The sequence below is a fragment of the Macaca thibetana genome, chromosome 2, assembly GCF_024542745.1.
Source record: "Macaca thibetana thibetana isolate TM-01 chromosome 2, ASM2454274v1, whole genome shotgun sequence".
Classification (NCBI taxonomy): Eukaryota; Metazoa; Chordata; class Mammalia; order Primates; family Cercopithecidae; genus Macaca; species Macaca thibetana.
The window spans coordinates 84,629,336-84,648,269 of NC_065579.1; the positions used below are offsets into that span (position 1 = coordinate 84,629,336).

At 37.4% G+C, this 18,934-nt stretch overlaps 1 pseudogene; it reads left to right on the top strand.

Moving 5' to 3' along the window:
• The first annotated feature begins 11,588 nt into the window (after positions 1 to 11,588).
• On the top strand, positions 11,589 to 12,656 carry LOC126948949 (actin, cytoplasmic 1-like; annotated as a pseudogene).
• Positions 12,657 to 18,934: the final 6,278 nt, after the last annotated feature.

Sequence of the window (18,934 nt, forward strand, 5' to 3'; positions counted from 1 at the left end):
CAAAAAGTCTGTTATTTCAGTCATTGGAATTCTTTTCTCAGTCTAGCTCCTCATGCCCTCCCTAATCTGGAGAAACCACTTTTAAACATGCTGACCAAGAGATCTGATTTCACCTCATTTCACCTGTTGAGTTCTAGCTCTTTTTTTTTTTTTTTTTTTTAATGGCTTAAGACACCTGTTTCCTTTACATTATTGAAAAACCGCAATGTAATATGACATTAGAATCTTTAGTTATTGAAAACCTCTTCTTTATAAAAATTTTTTTTCTACTTTTCACAAGCATAGTCCTTCCCTTAGGTCAGCTTTTGATAAATACTCATAAAATCACATTGGCAATACTGGTAAGCATATTCACTTGGAGAAAGCAAGAAGATTCTAATTTTGGAATCTTAAAATCTTCTGGCATCTCTAAACTTCAAAGATGACTTGGGTAGTGAGCCTATAACTATGTATTCTAATCTTCTTTGGGTTTATGACACCATTATGAACACACTAGGACACATCTGAGGGGTATTTCCCTTCCCCAACCTGCCTGTCATCCACCAGTTCAGCCAACTGTTTTGGTGTACTCTTATTCTCTACCCTTCATGCTTCCCAGGGTGGATAATGGATTAGCAACTGCAAAAGGAAGCTGAACTGAAAGTATTCTTTGTCTATTAAACTATACTTCAACAGTCACAGCATTCAGTACCTTTTATTGTAATTGCTCAATTAATTACAATTTACTATATTTGCTTCCCCTTTGGATCCTAAGTTCTGCTATTTCCCCATTATCTAACATAGAGCCTGCTACAAATTAGGTACTGAATAGTAACTTATTAAACGAGTGAATCATCTCTCTCAATCCTGGTTTCCATTTTTATTAACAGAATTGGAGCCAGGCAAGTTGGCAAATGCTTATAATCCCAGCACCTGGGAGGCTGAGGTGGGAGGATCCCTTGAGCCCAGGAGTTTGAGGCTACAGTGAGCTATGGTCGCACCACTGCATTCCAACCTGGATGACAGAGCAAGACCCTAACTCTTTATAAAAATATTAATCAGTCAAGGGGGCTTGTCAAGGGGGTGGCTATGTGAATAAATTGAAAAAAATACAGTCTATCAGTTAGTCAAAATTTGGTCTCTGGAATGTGAATCAGTCCCCAGTATGTATGTGTTTTTACAATGATAAGTGAAGATACTCAAGTAAAATAAGTTATGTTGGATCAATGGAAAGGCATTTTTCAAACTTTTCATTATTTTAAAATAAAGAGCCTCGGCCAGGCCCAGTGGCTGACACCTGTAATCCTAGCACTTTGGGAGGCCAAGGTGGGTGGATCACCTGAGGTCAGGAGTTCGAGACCAGCCTCAACATGGAGAAACCCCGTCTCTACTAAAAATACAAAATTAGCTGGGCATAGTGGTGCATGCCTGTAATCCCAGCTACTCGGTAGGCTGAGGCAAGAGAATTGCTTGAACCTGGGAGGTGGAAGTTGCGGTGAGCCTAGATTGCACCATTGCACTCCAGTCTGGGCAACAAGAGCCAAACTCCACCTCAAAAAAAAAAAAAAAAAAAAAAAAAAAAGCCTCAAGCAAAGGCTCCTTCCTCCTCATAAGAGCTAATGCATACTAAATACCTTCAGGTGATGAAACTGTCCTAAGCACTTAATGTAAATGTATTATCACTTTAGTCTTTATAAAACTGTGTAGAATTACTAAGCTCATTTTATAACTTAGAAAATAAAGCAACCCAGAGTTAAACTGTCAACGTTTCCAAAATATGTGAGTAATACAATCAAATCCATTTCTATTTGAATCAAGGGCCCAAGTTCTTATCTACTAAACTGTACCATTTACCAGCTAAAATTTAGAATTTCTGAGTTTGTTTAGCTTAATTATATTATATTCAGAAAACATACTTTGTATGATTTTCATTTTTTTAATTTGCTGAGTTTTGTTTTATGATACTTAATATTGTCTACCTTGGTTAATGCTCTTGGTCAACCTGAAGAAAATGTGTATTCTGCTATTGTTGGGTAGAGTCTGTGAATGTCAATTAAATTCAGTTGGTTAATGGTGTTTTTTAGTCCATCTTTGCTAATTTTCTCTCTACTTGCCTTGTCAATTACTGAGTTGACAGAACAAGAAAAATTGAGCTGAAGTTTCGAACTATAATTTTTATTTGTCCAGTTTTATCAGTATTTGCTAGAGCTCTGTTATAAGTCACATATATATTTAGGATTGTTATCTACTTAATAAATCTTTCCTAAATCTACTTAGTAAATTAATCATTTTATAATTATGTAGTATCCTTCTTTATCCCTAGTAATTTTCCTCTCTCTGAAGTCTACTTTGTCTTATACTAATGCAGCTACTCAGTTTTCTGTTGCACAGTGTCTGCATTGTATATAATTTTCCATTCTTTCATTTTTAACCTATCATATTGTTATATTTAGAGTGGGTTTCTCATAGGCAGCATATCATTGTTTTCCTCATTCTGACAATCTCTGTTTTTTAACTGGTATGTTTAGGTAATTTATACTTACTATCATCACAGATACATATTTGGATTTAGGGCTACCATTTTGGTATTTAAGAGTAAATTGATTCTGAATAAGTGCTCCTTTAAGATTGAATGAGTTTTAATAAAAAGGAACTAGGGCCATATCTTTAGCTGTATAATAGCCTTTTTTATTCTTTAGAACAGTATGCAGTTGTGTTACAAATAATCAAAATTTCCAAACAAACTTTCTATAATAACAGTTACTTTTATAATTGAAAATGAGAAATATTATTTTAATGATAAAATAGCCATATAACATAGAGTAATATTGTTATCTCAGAAGATCATCAGTAATATTAACTGAGATAATGTATGTGAAAAATTACTACACTATAGAGGAAAAAAGCAGACTAGTGTTTGCCAGGGGCTGCAAGTGGGGGAAGGAGTTGATTTAAGGGCCCAGGGAAATTTTTCTGGAGTGATAGGACTGTTCCATGATTTAGTTGTGATGCGTTTATATACATTTGTTAAAACTTACAGAGTGAATATTACTGTTCATAAATAATACCTTAATAAAAAATATTTTAAATGCCTCACACACAGAAGGTAGTAAATAAGAGAAATTCAAAAGTTAGTTTTCACTTTAGATGATGTATTATATTCTCAAAAATGGAATGAATGTGAGAACCAGTGCATACAGTTGAGTGTGTGTCTAAATGCATGCTATTTGAAAGCTGACTTGCTGTCTCACAAGTGTTTGGATGCTTACAAGCCTTACTTCTGTCATTGTCCACTAATAAGATATAGAAATAGGGTTTTTAAAGGGTTGTATTTAGGTAGACCTCCTGCCAGTTCTGTCCAAACTGTCCAAACTTACCAGCACTGTCTCTGGTCTCTAATTAGGGGGTGGAAAAAGAAAGTTTCAAGTGAAATGACACAGCATGAATGTAGTTAACAGAAATGTTAAAATTGAGAGCTGAAAAAATAAAGTAAAATAAGCTAAAGAGTGATGCTAACACTCTGGGTCACAGTCACACTTGCCAGTGGCATTTGAATAAATGAAGCATGAGATTTCCCCACAGTTCTTGCAGACTTTGAATGTCATGATTCCATAGGTAGGTGACCGTGTTAGGATCAGAACATGAGGTGTGTGGCAGCCACTGAAGCAGACAATAGTGAAATGGGGTTACACCCTTTAGGAGCATTTTGCAAGCTAAAATCTTTGGAATGATGGAGGGTTATTCACTGCTGATAATGGCAAAAAGTTAATATTTCTTGAGTTTCTGAAATGTCAACAATTTGGCTAAGTGTTTTATATTTATTTCTCAGAATAGTCTATTGCTGTATTATTACCTCCATTTTACAGATGGGAAAGTTGAGGCAAAGAGATTGAGTTACTAGCCCAAAGTCACAAAGCTAGTAAGTGTGGTAGAGCTGAAATTTGAATCCAGCTTCTTGCATTCTAAATTTCCTTCTTCTAGCCACTATCCTACAATAATCATTTGTTCAGTGGAAATGCTTTTGATCATATCTTCTGGTAGTTGTATAAATTTTATTGAAAAAAATACTATTTCATTTTATAAATTGCACATTGTAAAAAGACCTTGTGAAGGAGGACAGATGAATTGAAAATTCAAGGTATTTTAGATTTTTAAATAAGTACCCAAGAGCTTATATCTGTAGTCTAAGGCTTAAATACAGCTTAAAGAGAGAGAGCGACAGCGAGCGAGCGAGCGAGTTAGAGACAGAGAGAGAGAGAGAGAAAATAGCAAAACATTATGGAGGAGACTGGCAGCAAGGACTGTGCTTCCGGAATTAATGCAGGGCACTCTGACCTTGCTGTGAAACTGACCAGACAGGGTAGAAACCGAGGGCTGGAAGGGCTCTGCCTTGTAAAAATGAGATGGAACAAGCCAGGGCCATGAAAGATAGCTGAGCAAATATTGAGGTCAAGAACCCTATATGAGTCTTATTCTAAGTTCAATCCAACTCCTGGAAATCGAATTATCTATTTCTTAAGATTTACAATGATCCTACACTTCTTGGGGCCAATTCATGGAGTGATAAGGGGTTGTAAGCATCCAGGACACACAGCCTTTGTTATTCTATGGTTCAACTCTGATGAAAGTAAAGTTCTGAAGAATCCGGGCTACTTTTCTTTGTTCAAGAAAAATTAGGGTTTTGAAATAAAACTTAGGGTTTTTTGTTTTTTTTTTTGAAATACAAATTAGGGTTTCTGAAATGAAACTCTACCTTTTCTGTTTAAAGGGATTATGTTAAACAAATATACCAGGAATCATTCAATAAAATTGTTTTTGCTTTTCTGGAAGGTAGATCTAGAGTCTACAATTATTTTATTCCCTTTTTGACAATACACAGGACTTATTATTTGTACCATACTCTTCAGCTCTTGAATATATGCAGCTTAAACATGTCACTTGTACTATTCTTTAATTGCCCCATCTTCGTTGGTCTGGCTTTCTTAAGCTTTTTATGAGAGGGAAGATTCATATACTTCTACAATAAAATGTATGAATAGTCATGTTAATTGAAATAGACTATAAATAATCAGTTCAAGTCCAATTTTTCAACAAATTATTTACAAAAATAGTTTTGTTATTTTTGGATGTAGAAATTACAGATACAGTATACCAGTTTGTGGACCTGCAATACTATGCTAGAAAGGAGTTTTATTTGTTTATACTGTGTATGTTATATTTTTAAATAAACAAATTAATCATCTTAAACCTACAAAAATATACACATGCATATACTTGTACAAACTACTATTCGTATTAATTTTCTTATCTAAAGCTTTCAAAAGAGCATATGCATTGACAATATTGAATCAGAAATTTGAGAATGGTGATGCTATTAGCAAGATAATCTATTACATCTATATATTACTTTATGTTTTGGCAAGTGCTATTATATGTACTATCATTTCAATCTTCATACCAATTCTGTGAAGCAAACAAAGCAATAATTATTATCTTTTTTTAAAAATCACCTTAATTTTTATCTAGTTCTGAAAGTAAGATAAGTTTCTTCAAATATATTGTGAAAAACAACAGGAGAGAAAGTTGAGAGTTTTTCCCTATGGTTTTAATGAAGAAGAAATTTGAGGTCAGAGAGATTCCATGGCTGACTCTGGGTCAATCAGCTAGAAAGTGGCAGAGCTAGAATTGGAGACTAGTCTGACCCCAAGACTTGTGGATTATTCTCTCAACAAATCCAGTGAGCATCAACTTGGTGTCAGGCTCTCTGGTAAGCACATCTGTTATGCCACAATTCCTTCAGCCAAGAAACAGAAGAAAAGACACAGAATTTTACAACTTAAACCAACCATAGGAATCTAGGTCTGAAGAAAGTACTAAGACCATACTGTTAGGAGAATGGCTTCTTTTCATTCTAAGGGGAAATTTAATTTGCTAAATAAAGTAGAATCTTTCTTCCCAAAACTTTGTTTCAACTATTTGATGGGTCTCTTGAACCCAACAATCACTCTGGTACTGGTTGGGGGCCTGTTGACTAGTGTAGAACAAAGCTACCTTATACCAGCCACTCCCATAAATGACCACACTTGCTTTGTAAGATATGAACCTTAACCATGTGCAGCTCCGAGAGTCTACTGATGGTTGGACTGAAGTGGTGAACATAGGCCAGTTTGGTGAATTATTAAACTATTTCCCAAAACTTAGTCTTTCCTCTGATACTGTGGTGAAATGGTTATCATTAAACTGTTCCTGACAGGTTTTAGAAAATGAACTTATCGTGAATTAGAATTGACCTAAAGACATTTAATCCAATTGTCAACTTTATAATGAAGGGCTTCAAATTTACATATTTGATGTTATCTCCAACTGAAGTCATACATACAGTCTGTATTTGTTTCCTGGCACTGCTGTCACAAAGTACCACAAACTGCGTGGCTTAAGCCATACAAATTTATCGTTTTACAGTTTGGGAGGTTGGAAGTCTAAAATTGAAGTGTCAGCAACGTTGCTTCACATTTTGAGATATTGAGGCTTAGGACTTCAACATCTCTCTCTGGGTACATGAAGGCTAATGTTGTATATATCTTGAAGGGTGTTTTGGATGAGATTAACATCTAAATCAGTAAATTTTGTGTAAATCATATTGCCCTCCATTATGAGGGTTGGCGTCATCAAATTAGTTGAAGGTCTGAACAGAACAGTAAGACTAGCCTTCCCTAGCAAAAGGGAATTCATCAGCAAACTGTCTTCATACTTGATCTGCATCATCAGCTCTCCTGGGTCTCCAGTCTGCTGGCCCCACACTGCACATTTGTACTTGCCAGCCTCCATAACTGCATGAGCCAATTCCTAATAATAAATTTCTCTCAGGCCTGGTGCAGTGGCACACACCTGTAATCCCAGCACTTCGGGAGGCCGAGGTGGGTGGATCACCTGAAGGCAGGAATTTGAGACCAGCCTAACATGGTGAAACCCAGTCTCTACTAAATACAAAAAATTAGCCAGGCATGTAATCCCAGCTACTTGGGAGACTACTTGGGAGACTGAGGCAGGAAAATCACTTAAACCAGGAGGCAGAGGTTGCAGTGAGCTGAGATTGCACCATTGCCTGGGCAACAAGAGTGAAACTCCATCTCTAAATAAGTAAATAAATAAATTTTCCTCTGTCTCTCTCCCAACCCCCATTGGTTCCATTTCCCTGGAGAACCCTAATACAGGGGTGGGAGAGATCCAGGAGACACAAAATTCAACATCCCCTGCTGTGTATTATGAATTAAAATCTTTTCGTAAATCCTGTAATCATCTTGTGAATGCTACCATTATATTGCATTATACTTTCTAGTGTTTCAAATATCACATAGATGTATTTTAAATATACCATAAATTTTGCAGACCTGCTTTGGAATTTATTTCTATTTTAATATGTCAGAAGCCTCAAAAACTGGAAATAGCTTAGGTCTTTCTCAATTTCTCAGAGACTCTACTTAGCTGTTACTTCTCTACTTACCTCTGCCATTTGCCTCCAAATACCAGGAAATTCTTGCTAATTTTGGCCTAATGGCCTTTGCATACATTCTTCTTATTTTTCTTTTTTTCAATAGAGATGGGGTCTTGGTATGTTGGCCAGGACTAAGTAGTCTCGAACTCCTGGCCTCAAGCAATCCTCCCACCTTGGCCTCCCAAAGTGCTGGGATTATAGGTGTGAGCCACCACACCCAGCCTGTACATAGTCTTCTTCTACTTTCTTTCCCTGGTTATTTTCATCATCTGCTCTAAGAGAGCTTCTCAAATAAACTCCAACCTTACTTAATCACTATCTAATTAATTACATATTTAATTTGTGCTAATATGAGAAAAAAAATATTTTCTTTCATTTTCATACTATAATTCCAGCCTTCTTTATAACTATGTATGCTTTTGTGATAAAGTTGTCTCCAATGCCTTATAGGTATGACTAAGCAATTTGGCTTCTAAAGTATAGTGGGAAGCCACTGAAGTATCAGGAGAAGGTGAGTTATACAAGTCCATTTTTCTTGGAAAGATTCCGCTGGCTGATTTGTAGAGAATTAATTAGAGAAGGCAAAATTTATGCAGGAAGACAAGATAGGAAGCTCAAAAATTAATCCAGATGAAGAGATTGCAGTTTTATCTGATACAGCTGCAATGAACACTGAGAAAGAAAAACATACTTGGTAATTGGTTAGATATGAAGAATAGGGAAGGAAGAAACTGTCAGTAATGACTAACAGATACAAAAAGATGGTCAACATCACCCATAATAAGATAAATGCAAATGAGATCTACAACGAGATACATTTCTCACCTTTATTTTTGAAAAAAAGAAAAAATCCAAAATCTTGACAGCATTCTCTGTTGATGAGACTTGGGGAAACAAACACTCTCATTTAATGCTGGTGGAAATACCAAATGGTATAGCCTCTTTCAAAGACAACTGAGCAACAGAAACATTTATCCTTTGACTCAATAACCCCACTTCTAAAAATCTGTTCCAAAATTATACCAGCAAATATCCAAATTGACACAGGTACAATGCTATTCACCACAGAAAAATTTGTAATAGCAACCAATGAATATACTAGAACTTGCTTGTATCCACTTGCAAAAATTGATTGTTACATTTCCAGTAATTTTGCAAGCTAGTTTTTAAACACAGTCACTGTTGAAATTATGTTATATAGACTTACAATTAAACAAATTATATTAAAAACAAAGGTAAGTCAGGCATAGTGGCTCATGCCTGTAATCTCAGCATTTGGGGAGGCCTAGATGGGAGGGTCACTTGGGTCCAGGAGTTCAAGACCAGCCCAGGTAATATAATGAGACTTTGTCTCTACAAAAAAACAAACAAAATTGGCCAGGTATGGTGGCACACACCTGTGGTCCCAGCTACTTGGGGGGTTGAGGTGGGAGAATTGTTTGGGCTGGGAAGTCAAGGCTGCAGCAAGCCATGATAATATCACTACCATCTAGCCTAGGGAAGAGAGCATGACCCTGTCTCAAAATTTAGAAAACAAAAAACAAAAACAAGCAAAACTATGTTCTTCAGATTATTTACATGTACTGTATCCAAACGCTGGGAATACTATATAATGATACGCTACTGTACATCACTTCTCATTCAGTGACATTATATTAGTAGCTTAAAATCAGCCATGGTAGGAGTATTGACACTACAGACATTTGCAAACTCCAAATCAGGACTTTTTCCCCTATAGAGATCTAGTTAAATATTTACCAGCAGACAACTGGAAATAATGCAAATATCTACCAAAAGGTTCTGGTTGACTAAACCATGATATACCCACTCAATTGAGAAATATGTAACTATAAAAGGAAACTACAAGCCAAGAACGATTACATTAACCTCTGAGACAGCATCTGCCCCATAAGCAGAGTCTCACCCTCACCGTTCTGCCATGAGTCCACACCCACTGCCAGCTCACCAGAGATAATGATATCGCTGCGCTCGTCATGGACAATGGCTCTGGCATGTGCAAGGCCAGCTTAGCAGAGCTGGCTATTTTTATATACTTTATATAAAAGTGATCTCTAGGAAAGTGAAAAAAGTAAGCTGAAGAAAAGTGAGTGTAACATGTTACCATTTATTGGTAGAAAGGAGAGATACAAAGGAAGAACATGAAAGGAGGGAGGATACAAAGACATATGTTTTCACATTTTTTTAGTGTAAGGCTAAAGCAAAAAGGTTTTTAAATGGCTACTTACAGGGAGAGGAAAGAAACTATAAGGAATATAGGAATAAATGATGGACTTTTTGCAATAGATCTTGTTTGGTACATTTCTTTAAGTCATGTAACTATTTTACGTAATTAAAATTTAAAGTTAAATTTTTTAAATTCCTAAAAATCTAAGCAAAATGAAACCAATCTAAGCAATGAGCTGATGGCATAATTATACATAGAAGAAGTATTTCAAATAAATTGAAAACACAATAATTTCATTCGTCTATTTGGATATACCCTGAAGCTCAAAATAAATAAATAAAATGTATTTTAAAAAAGATCTTGAATAATTTTCAACAATCATATTGTTAGTGACAACATTGGTTATGATTTTCTGAAACTATTATAATACAAACTAGGATGAAGAAAAATAGATAAAGGATAAAGAAAGTAAGTAACTATATTACACATTTAGGAACCAATTTTTTTTTTACAATAGTAGAGAGAATATGAATTTAAAATCAAAGAAGTAAAACTATTGTAATCTTAAATTTAAAATTAAAATATCATGATTTCTATAGACCAACAACATCCAAGTTGAGAGCCAAATCAAGGAAGCAATCCCATTCACAATACCACAAAAAGAGTAAAATACCTAGGAATACAGCTAACCAGGAAGGTGACAGATCTCAACAATGGGAATTATAAAACACTGCTGAAAGAAATTGGAGATGATACAAACAAATGGAAACACACTCCAAGCTCATGGGTAGGAAGAATCAATATTGTTAAAATGGCCATATTGCCCAAAGCAATGTACAGATTCAATGCTATTCCTATCAAATTACCAACGAAATATTTCACAGAATTAGAAAAAACTATTCTAAAATTCATATGGAATCAAAAAAGAGCCTAAATAGCCAAGGCAATCCAAAGCAAAAAGATTAAAGCTGGAGGCATCATACTACTTGACTTCAAACTATATGACAAGGCTACAGTAACCAAAACAGCATGACACAGGTAGAAAAAGAGATATACAGACCAATAGCAGAGATTATAGAACTCAGAAATAAAGTCGTACACTGCAACCAACTGATCTGTGACAAAGTTGACAACGGTGCTGGAACAACTGGCTAGCCATATGCAGAAGAATGAAACTTGCTTTTTTTTTTTTTTCTGAGACGGAGTCTCACTCCATCGCCCAGGCTAGGCTAGAGTGCGGTGGCAATCTGTTCACTGCAAGCTCCTCCTCCCGGGTTCACACCACTCTCCCACCTCAGCCTCCCGAGTAGCTGGGACTACACAGGCGCCCGCCACCACACCCAGCTAATTTTTTATGTTTTTGTATTTTTAGTAGAGATGGGGTTTCACTGTGTTAGCCAGGATGGTCTTGATCTCCTGACCTCGTGATCTGCCCACCTCAGCCTCCCAAAGTGCTGGGATTACAGGCATGAGCCACCATGCCCTGCCTAAGCCACCTGGCCTTCCTTTCACCATATACAAAAATCAACTGAAGATGGATTAAAGACTTAAATGTAAAACCTAAAGCTATAAAAACCCTAGAAGAAATGTAGGAAATACCATTCTGGACATAGACCCTAGCAAAGATTTCATGATGAAGACTCCAAAAGCAATTGCAACAAAAACAAAAATTGACAAATGAGACCTAAAGAGCTTCTGCACAGCAAATAAAACTATCAACAAAGTAAACAGACAACTGATAGGAGAGAATATTTGCAAACTATGCCTCTGACAAAGGTCTAATATTCAGAATCTATAAGCAACTTAGACAAATCTACAAGCCAAGAACGATTACATTAACCTCTGAGACAGCATCTGCCCCATAAGCAGAGTCTTGCCCTCGCCACTCTGCCATGGGTCCACACCCACTGCCAGCTCACCAGAGATAATGATATCGCTGTGCTCATCATGGACAATGGCTCTGGCATATGCAAGGCCAGCTTAGCAGGCAGCGATGCCCCTCCATCGTGAGGCACCCATGGTGCAAGGGTGTGATGATGGGCATGGGTCAGAAGAAGTCCTGTGTGGGCAATGAGGCCCAGAGCAAGAGAAGCATCCTGACCCTGAAATACCCCACTGAGCATGGCACGGTTTCCAATGGAGAAGATTTGGCACCATACCTTCTTCAATGAACTGCATGTGGCTCCTCAGGAGCACCCTGTGCTGCTGACTGGCCCCCCCCCCGAACCCCAAGACCAACCATGAGATGACCCAGATCATGTTTGACACCTTCTATACCCCAGCCATGTATGTGGCCATTCAGGCCGTGCTTTCCCTGTAAGCCTCTGGCTGTACCACTGGCATCATGATGGACTCTGGCAGGGTCACCCACACTGTGCTCATCTGCAAGGGGCACGCCCTCCCCAGTGCCATCCTGCATCTGGACCCAACTGACTACCTCATGAAGAGCCCCAGGGAGTATGTCTACAGCTGTACCACCACCGTGGAGCAAGAGAGCATGAGATATCAAGGAGAAGCTGTGCTACCTCACCCTGGACTTCCAGCAAGAGATGGTCACTGTGGCCTCCAGCTCCTCCCTGGAGAAGAGCTGCAAGCTGCCTGAAGGCCAGGTCAGCACCATCAGCAACGAGCAGGTCCTCTGCCTCAAAGCTCTCTTCCAGCTTTCTTTCCTGGGCATGAAACCCTGTGGCATCCATGAAACTACCTTCAACTCCACCATGAAGTGTGACGTGGACATCTGCAAAGACCTGTACGCCAACGCAGTACTGTCCAGTAGCACCACTGTGTACCCTGGCATCCCCCACAGGATGCAGAAGATCACCACCCTGGCTTCCAGCACAATGCAGATAAAGATCATAGGTCCTCCTGAGTGCAAATACTCTGTATGGGTCCCGTGGCTCCATCCTGGCCTGGCTGCCAGCCTTCCAGCAGATGTGGATCAGCAAGCAGGAGTACCATAAGTCCCACCCCTGCATCGTCCACTGCAGATGCCTCTAGGCAGACTGTCACTTAGTTTCCTTTGTTTCGTTACACTCTTTCTTGACAAAAACCAAACCTGTGCAGAAAACAAGATGACACTGGCACGCATTAGTTTGTTTTTGTTTTTTGTTTGTTTTTGTTTTTGTCTTTGGTTTGACTCAGGATTTAAAAACTAGACCATGACAGTGTCAGCAATCGGCTGGAGCCAGCATCCCTCAAAGTTCTACAATGTGGCCGAAGACTTTGATTGTATATTGTTCTTTTTTTTAATAGTCATTCCAAATATTGTGAGATTCATTGTTACAGGAAGTCCCTTGCCCTCCAAAAAGCCTCCATATTTCTCTCTAGGGAGAATGGTCCAATCCTCTTCCAAGTCCAGGAAGGAGACAGCATTGCTTTCATGTATATTATGTAATGCACAATTCTTAAATCTTTGCCTTAGTACTTTTTAATTTTGTTTTATTTTGAATGATTGGCATTGTGACCCCTGTTTTCTGTCTCCCAACTTGAGATGTATGAAGGCTTTTGGTCTCCCTGGGAGTGGGTGGAGGGTGGAGGCAGCCTGGGCTTCCCTGTACACTAACTTGATACCAGTGCAATAAAAGTACACACCTTAAAAAAAAACACTACTCTTAAAAAATGGGTAAAGGATATAACTGGAAATTTCTCAAAAGAAGACTTATACAATGTCAATAATAAACATATGAAAAAAAATGTTCAACATCAATAATCACTAGAGAAACAAAAAAAAAAACACAATAAGATACCATCTCACACCAGTCAGAATGGCTATTATTAAGAAGTCAAAAACAACAGATGCTGGCAAAGTTGTGGAGAAAAGGGAACACATATACTGCTGATGGGAATGTGAACAAGTTCAACCACCATGGAAAGCAGTTTGGAGATTTCTCAAAGAACATAAAACAGAATTACCATTTGTCCCAGCAATCCCATTACTGGATATACACCCAAAGGAATGTAAATCATTCTATCAAAAGGCATGCACATGTATGTTTATCAAAGCAATATTCACAATAGCAAAGACACAAAATCAACCTAGATGCCCATCAGCAGTGAACTGGTGAGGAAATGTGATATATATATCATGGAATACTACACAGCTATAAAAAAAGAATGAAGTCATGTCCTTTACAGCAATGTGGATGGAGCATGACGCCATTATCCTAATTGAAGCAATGCAGAACAGAAAATCCAAATATCACATGTTCTCACTTATAAGTGGGAGCTAACCATTGAGTACATATGGACACAAAAAATTAAACAATAGACACCAGGGCCTCCTTAAAGGCAGAGGGTGGGAGGACGGTGAGAACTGAAAAACTACCTATTGAGTACTATACTTCTTACCTGGATGATGAAATAATCTGTACACAAACTCTGATGACATGCAATTTATCCATATAACAAACCTGCATATGTACCCCCTTAACCTAAAATGAAAATTGATAGGAAACAAATTTAAATAATAATAATTAAACTAAATTAAAATATTATGAAATCAGATTTTCTCTTAAAAAAATATATGTATTCCAGCTGGTCGCAGTGGCTCAGCCTATAATCCCAGCAGTTTGGAAGACTGAGGCAGGTGGATCACGAGGTCAGGAGATCAAGACCATCCTGGCTAACACGGTGAAACCCCATCTCTACTAAAAATACAAAAAATTAGCAGGGTATGGTGGCAGGCACCTGTAGTCCCAGCTACTCAGGAGGCTGAGGCAGGACAATGGCGTGAACCCAGGAGGCAGAGCTTGCAGTGAGCCAAGATCAGGCCACTGCACTCCAGCCTGGGTGACAGGGTGAGGTTCCGTCTCGAAACAAACAAACAAACAAACAAACAAACAAAAAAGTATGTATTCCTTAGCTACGTTCACTGAACAAGTGTAGAAACAATGACCAATGAAGCAACAATGAGCACTCCTAAAACCCAGACCATGGTCTCTAAATACCATTTCCCAATACTAAATACCTTAGAGAAATGGATGATATCTCTACTACAGCAGAAGATGTCTATGATAATCTTGATATATCTTATAATATTGAAAACATTAAGCTATTAAGTACAATTGAAATTTGTCAAAAGGACTCAGGAGCCAAACTGAAGAAGCCTCTACTCTTTAAAGATGGCATAAGTTGAGCATCAATAAAAATAACTAATGCAGTGGACTAAAACACTTAAAAACATTTTTAAAAGTTCATTGATCAGCCAGGCACAGTGGCTCATGCTTGTAATACCAGCACTTTGGGAGGCCAAGGAGGGGAGATCACTTGAACCAGGAGTTCCAGACCAGCCTGGCCAACATGGTGAAACCCTGTCTCTACCTTAAAAATACAAAAAATTAACCGGGTGTGGTGGTGTGCGCCTGTAGTGCCAGCTACTTGGGAGGTTGAGGTGGGAGAATTGCTTGAACCCGGGAGGTAGAGGTTGCAGTGAGCCAAGATCACACCACTGCACTTCAATCTGGGCAACAGAGCAAGACTCTGTCTCAAAAAAAAAAAAAATTCACTGATCACTCATGGAAGATGATACAGAATGAACTAATCACACTGAAAGCTGATGAATAAAGGAGAAGAATATTTTGTCTTTCCTATATGAATGGTACTGCTGGATAACCAAAAGTTGTAAGGGGAAGTTTATCTTTATAGAAGAATTTCAACCAATAAATGAAACACTGATTTAAAAATAGAATATTAACATTTTGTAACCACTAATGATATAATGGATCTATTCTAAACAATAACCATCAACAGTTGTTCACAACACAAAAAGGAGAGACGATCTGACTTTCTGTGCTTCCTGATGAAAGTACCCAACACTTTCCATAAACTATTCCTATAAAAAAGCAAACCTGAACAAAACCAAGTTAAGCCTTCAGCTCAAACTACCAATTTACAGGAAATTAGAGGGTCAAAAAAAAAAACTACAGGGCAAACATTTCTTCAACAAATATATTTGGGATGAGGTGAATAAGAATGAGAATGATTTAAAAAATGTAAGACATATATCAACATTTGCCGTTTATGGACTTTGTGTGGATTCTGATTTAAATTGACAGTGAAATAAAAGGAAAAATTTGTGACAAGTTATAATATTTTCATAAATATTTTAAGAGGATTGTTTCAGAGACACATGCACAACTAAATACGCATAAAATAGTATGGTATTTAGAATTCACTTCCAAATAATCTAGTTTGGGACGTGGTGGAGTGGGTGGAAACATAAATGAAAAAAGATTCGCCATGCTAATTGTTGAAGCTAGGGATTCTCTCTATTTTTATATATATTATAAATTTTCATATTAAAAACTTTTTAAAAAAAGTTTAAATACCTGTCCTATTTCTGTTTGAACCGAGGGGATAGAGATGTTATTTACTAACTTTGTAATATTTTGAGAAGGACCAATTTGCGGGTGGGGAAGACATCTAGAAAAAGGAAGATTAATAATTTAACTTTCAGTTCTGAACATAATTTGATGTATCTGAGAGACATCCAAGTGAAGATACTAGTAGTCAGATATATACAGTCTGAACCTCAGCAGAGAGACCTCAACTGGAGATATAAATTTAGGATTTGTCAACATGTGGATGGGAATTGATGCATTACATAGAGAACGAATATGCTACAGAATAAAAACAATTAAAAATACCAGTTGGGCGCAGTGGCTCACACCTGTAATCCCAGGCCTTTGGGAGGCCTGGGTGGGTGGATCATCTGAGGTCAGAAGTTCAAGACCAGCCTGGCCAACATGGTGAAACCCCATCTCCACTAAAAATACAAAAATTAAACGGGCATGGTGGCAGGCGCCTGTAATCCCAGCTACTCCAGGGGCTGAGGCAGGAGAATTGCTTGAAACCAGGAGGTGGAGATTGTAGTTAGCCAAGGTCACGCCACTGTACTCCAGACTGGGGGACAGAGTGAGACTCCATCTCAAAAACCAAATAAACAACCCAAATGCAGTGTTCTAAGGTCTTTTTTTTTTTTTTTTTTTTTTTTTTTTTTAATGGAGTCTCATCCTGTCGCCCAGGATGGAGTGCAGTGGTGCAATCTCAGCTCACTGCAACATTCGCCTCCCAGGTTCAAGTGATTCTCTCTGGTCTCAGCCTTCTGAGTAGCTGAGATTACAGGCATGCACCACCACGCCCAGCTAATTTTTGTATATTTTTAGTAGAGACAGGTTTCACCATGTTGACCAGGCTGGTCTTGAACTCCTGATCTCAAGTGATCCACATGTCTAGGCCTTCCAAAGTGCTGGGATTACAGGCGTTAGCTACTGCACCCAGCCTAAATTCTTTAAATGTATTTACTTAATCCTCACAATAACCCCATGAAATAGGAACTATTATTATTCTCTTTTATATTTTAGGAAGCTGAGGCAAACAGAGTTTAAGCCTTGCCTGTAGTGAGTTCAAGCCCTGTAACCAGGATTTGGATCCATGAAGTCTAGCTGTGTAAAAACAGAACAGCCCAGGACTGTTACCTAAATAGCTCTAATATCTAGAGGTAGAGATCGCTAATGGTAGTAAAGGAGAAGAGAGAAAAGGGCTCGGAAGCAGCAGCAGCCAAAGAGGTAAGAGAGAAACAGTTTAAACAAGTGTCAGCATAAGTCAAAAGAAGAGCACATTCAAGAAAGAGGGAGTAACCAATGGTATCGAATGGTGTGAGGTCAAGGAAAATGCATACTAAAATTAATTCTATTACTGGTAGAAGACTCAGCTCATGACTCCTAGTTGTTTTTTGTTGTTGTTGTTGTTGTTGTTGTTATTTTCCTTCGGGATACTTTACTAGAATAACTTAAGGTGTGATTCTAACTTGATAAATAGAAAAGAAATGCTTTTGTAATAGCTTCTACTATAAACATATCTTGCCTTAAAATACATGAAATACACAAATCCAGACACTCAAAATATAATTTAGAGAGAATTTTCCTGTGGCTAACTATAGAATTCCTTACTGAAATGATTCATCCTAGCATTCTCTTATATGGGGATTTCTCTTAATACATTTAAAATACAATTTAATTTTCAAATCTGTAGGACATAAAATTTTAAAGACACATTTGCTGTACACCTGTATGATTTTTACTGATTGTAGTATTTGCTAAGATTAGGAAGAATTTAAATTTTCAGGAAGAATGACGCTTAAGAACTATTAAAGGAAAATGATTAGCTTTTCCTACCATTCAAAGATTATCTTCTTTAAATTTTCAAATCTTAGTTTCAGTTTCAGTGAATAAATTGTTAGCAGTTATATTTTTGGGTTCTCACGCGGAATCTTTACATTCTCAAGAAATTTATTTGTGATAAGGATAATAGTAAAGAACTTCATTTTCATCTGTATATATGCAGTTCTTAAGAAATCTTCAAGCACCAAGTGCATCACACATGGTGAAAAATAGAGATATTCCTCTCAAAGAATATATTTGTAATTATCAATGTAATATTAGCTTATGTTTTAACTTTCATAAAAAATATATATATACCATATAAAGTGTTTTTTTGGCTTGAATTTTTACAACCTTTACAACAATATTAGAAAATGGGAGACACTTACTTTCCTATCTATGTTTGTTTGATTTAAAATGTTGGCTTAAAGATCAAGATGCAATTATTAGCACCTATCTTTAATCTGAAATAATAGAGGAAAATGGTGGGATGCGCGACACGAACTGCATGATCTGAGGAAACCTATGAAAAAGCAATGTACTACTTTTCTTCCCTAGTAACTAGAGTAAAATGGAAATAATAGCTATGTTGGAGTTGCCAACTATCGGACTAGATCAGGGTCATCGCCTGGCACAGTGACTGTTATATACTAGGTTCAGAAGATCACTGTAGAACAGACAAATGAACATATAAATGAATAACAAATGACGCTTGTGTTTGCACCAGTAATGAGAAGAAGGAGGAAGTGTGTTAAATAATAATAGCCAATTTGTACTGCATGGCTATCACGTGTTCAGCACAGCAGATAATTATAAAAGCCAAGATTTACTAATGCTTACCATGTGTTCTACTACCTACCAAACCATCACTAATTGAAGCCCCAATAGGTAGCATTATTATCATTATCCCTCATCATTTCATCTTACAAATGAGTACTCTGAAGCAAAAGAGGTCAAGCAACTTCCCCAAATCACAAAGCTGGTAAATGATAGTTTTGGGCTTTGAACAGCTTATGTTCAAAGCCTGCTCTTTTAACTACCAGGCCACAGTATACATTCCATATGGTTAAAAACTATATGTTGTATTTGCTGAAATCCTTACAGTTCCACCGCAAA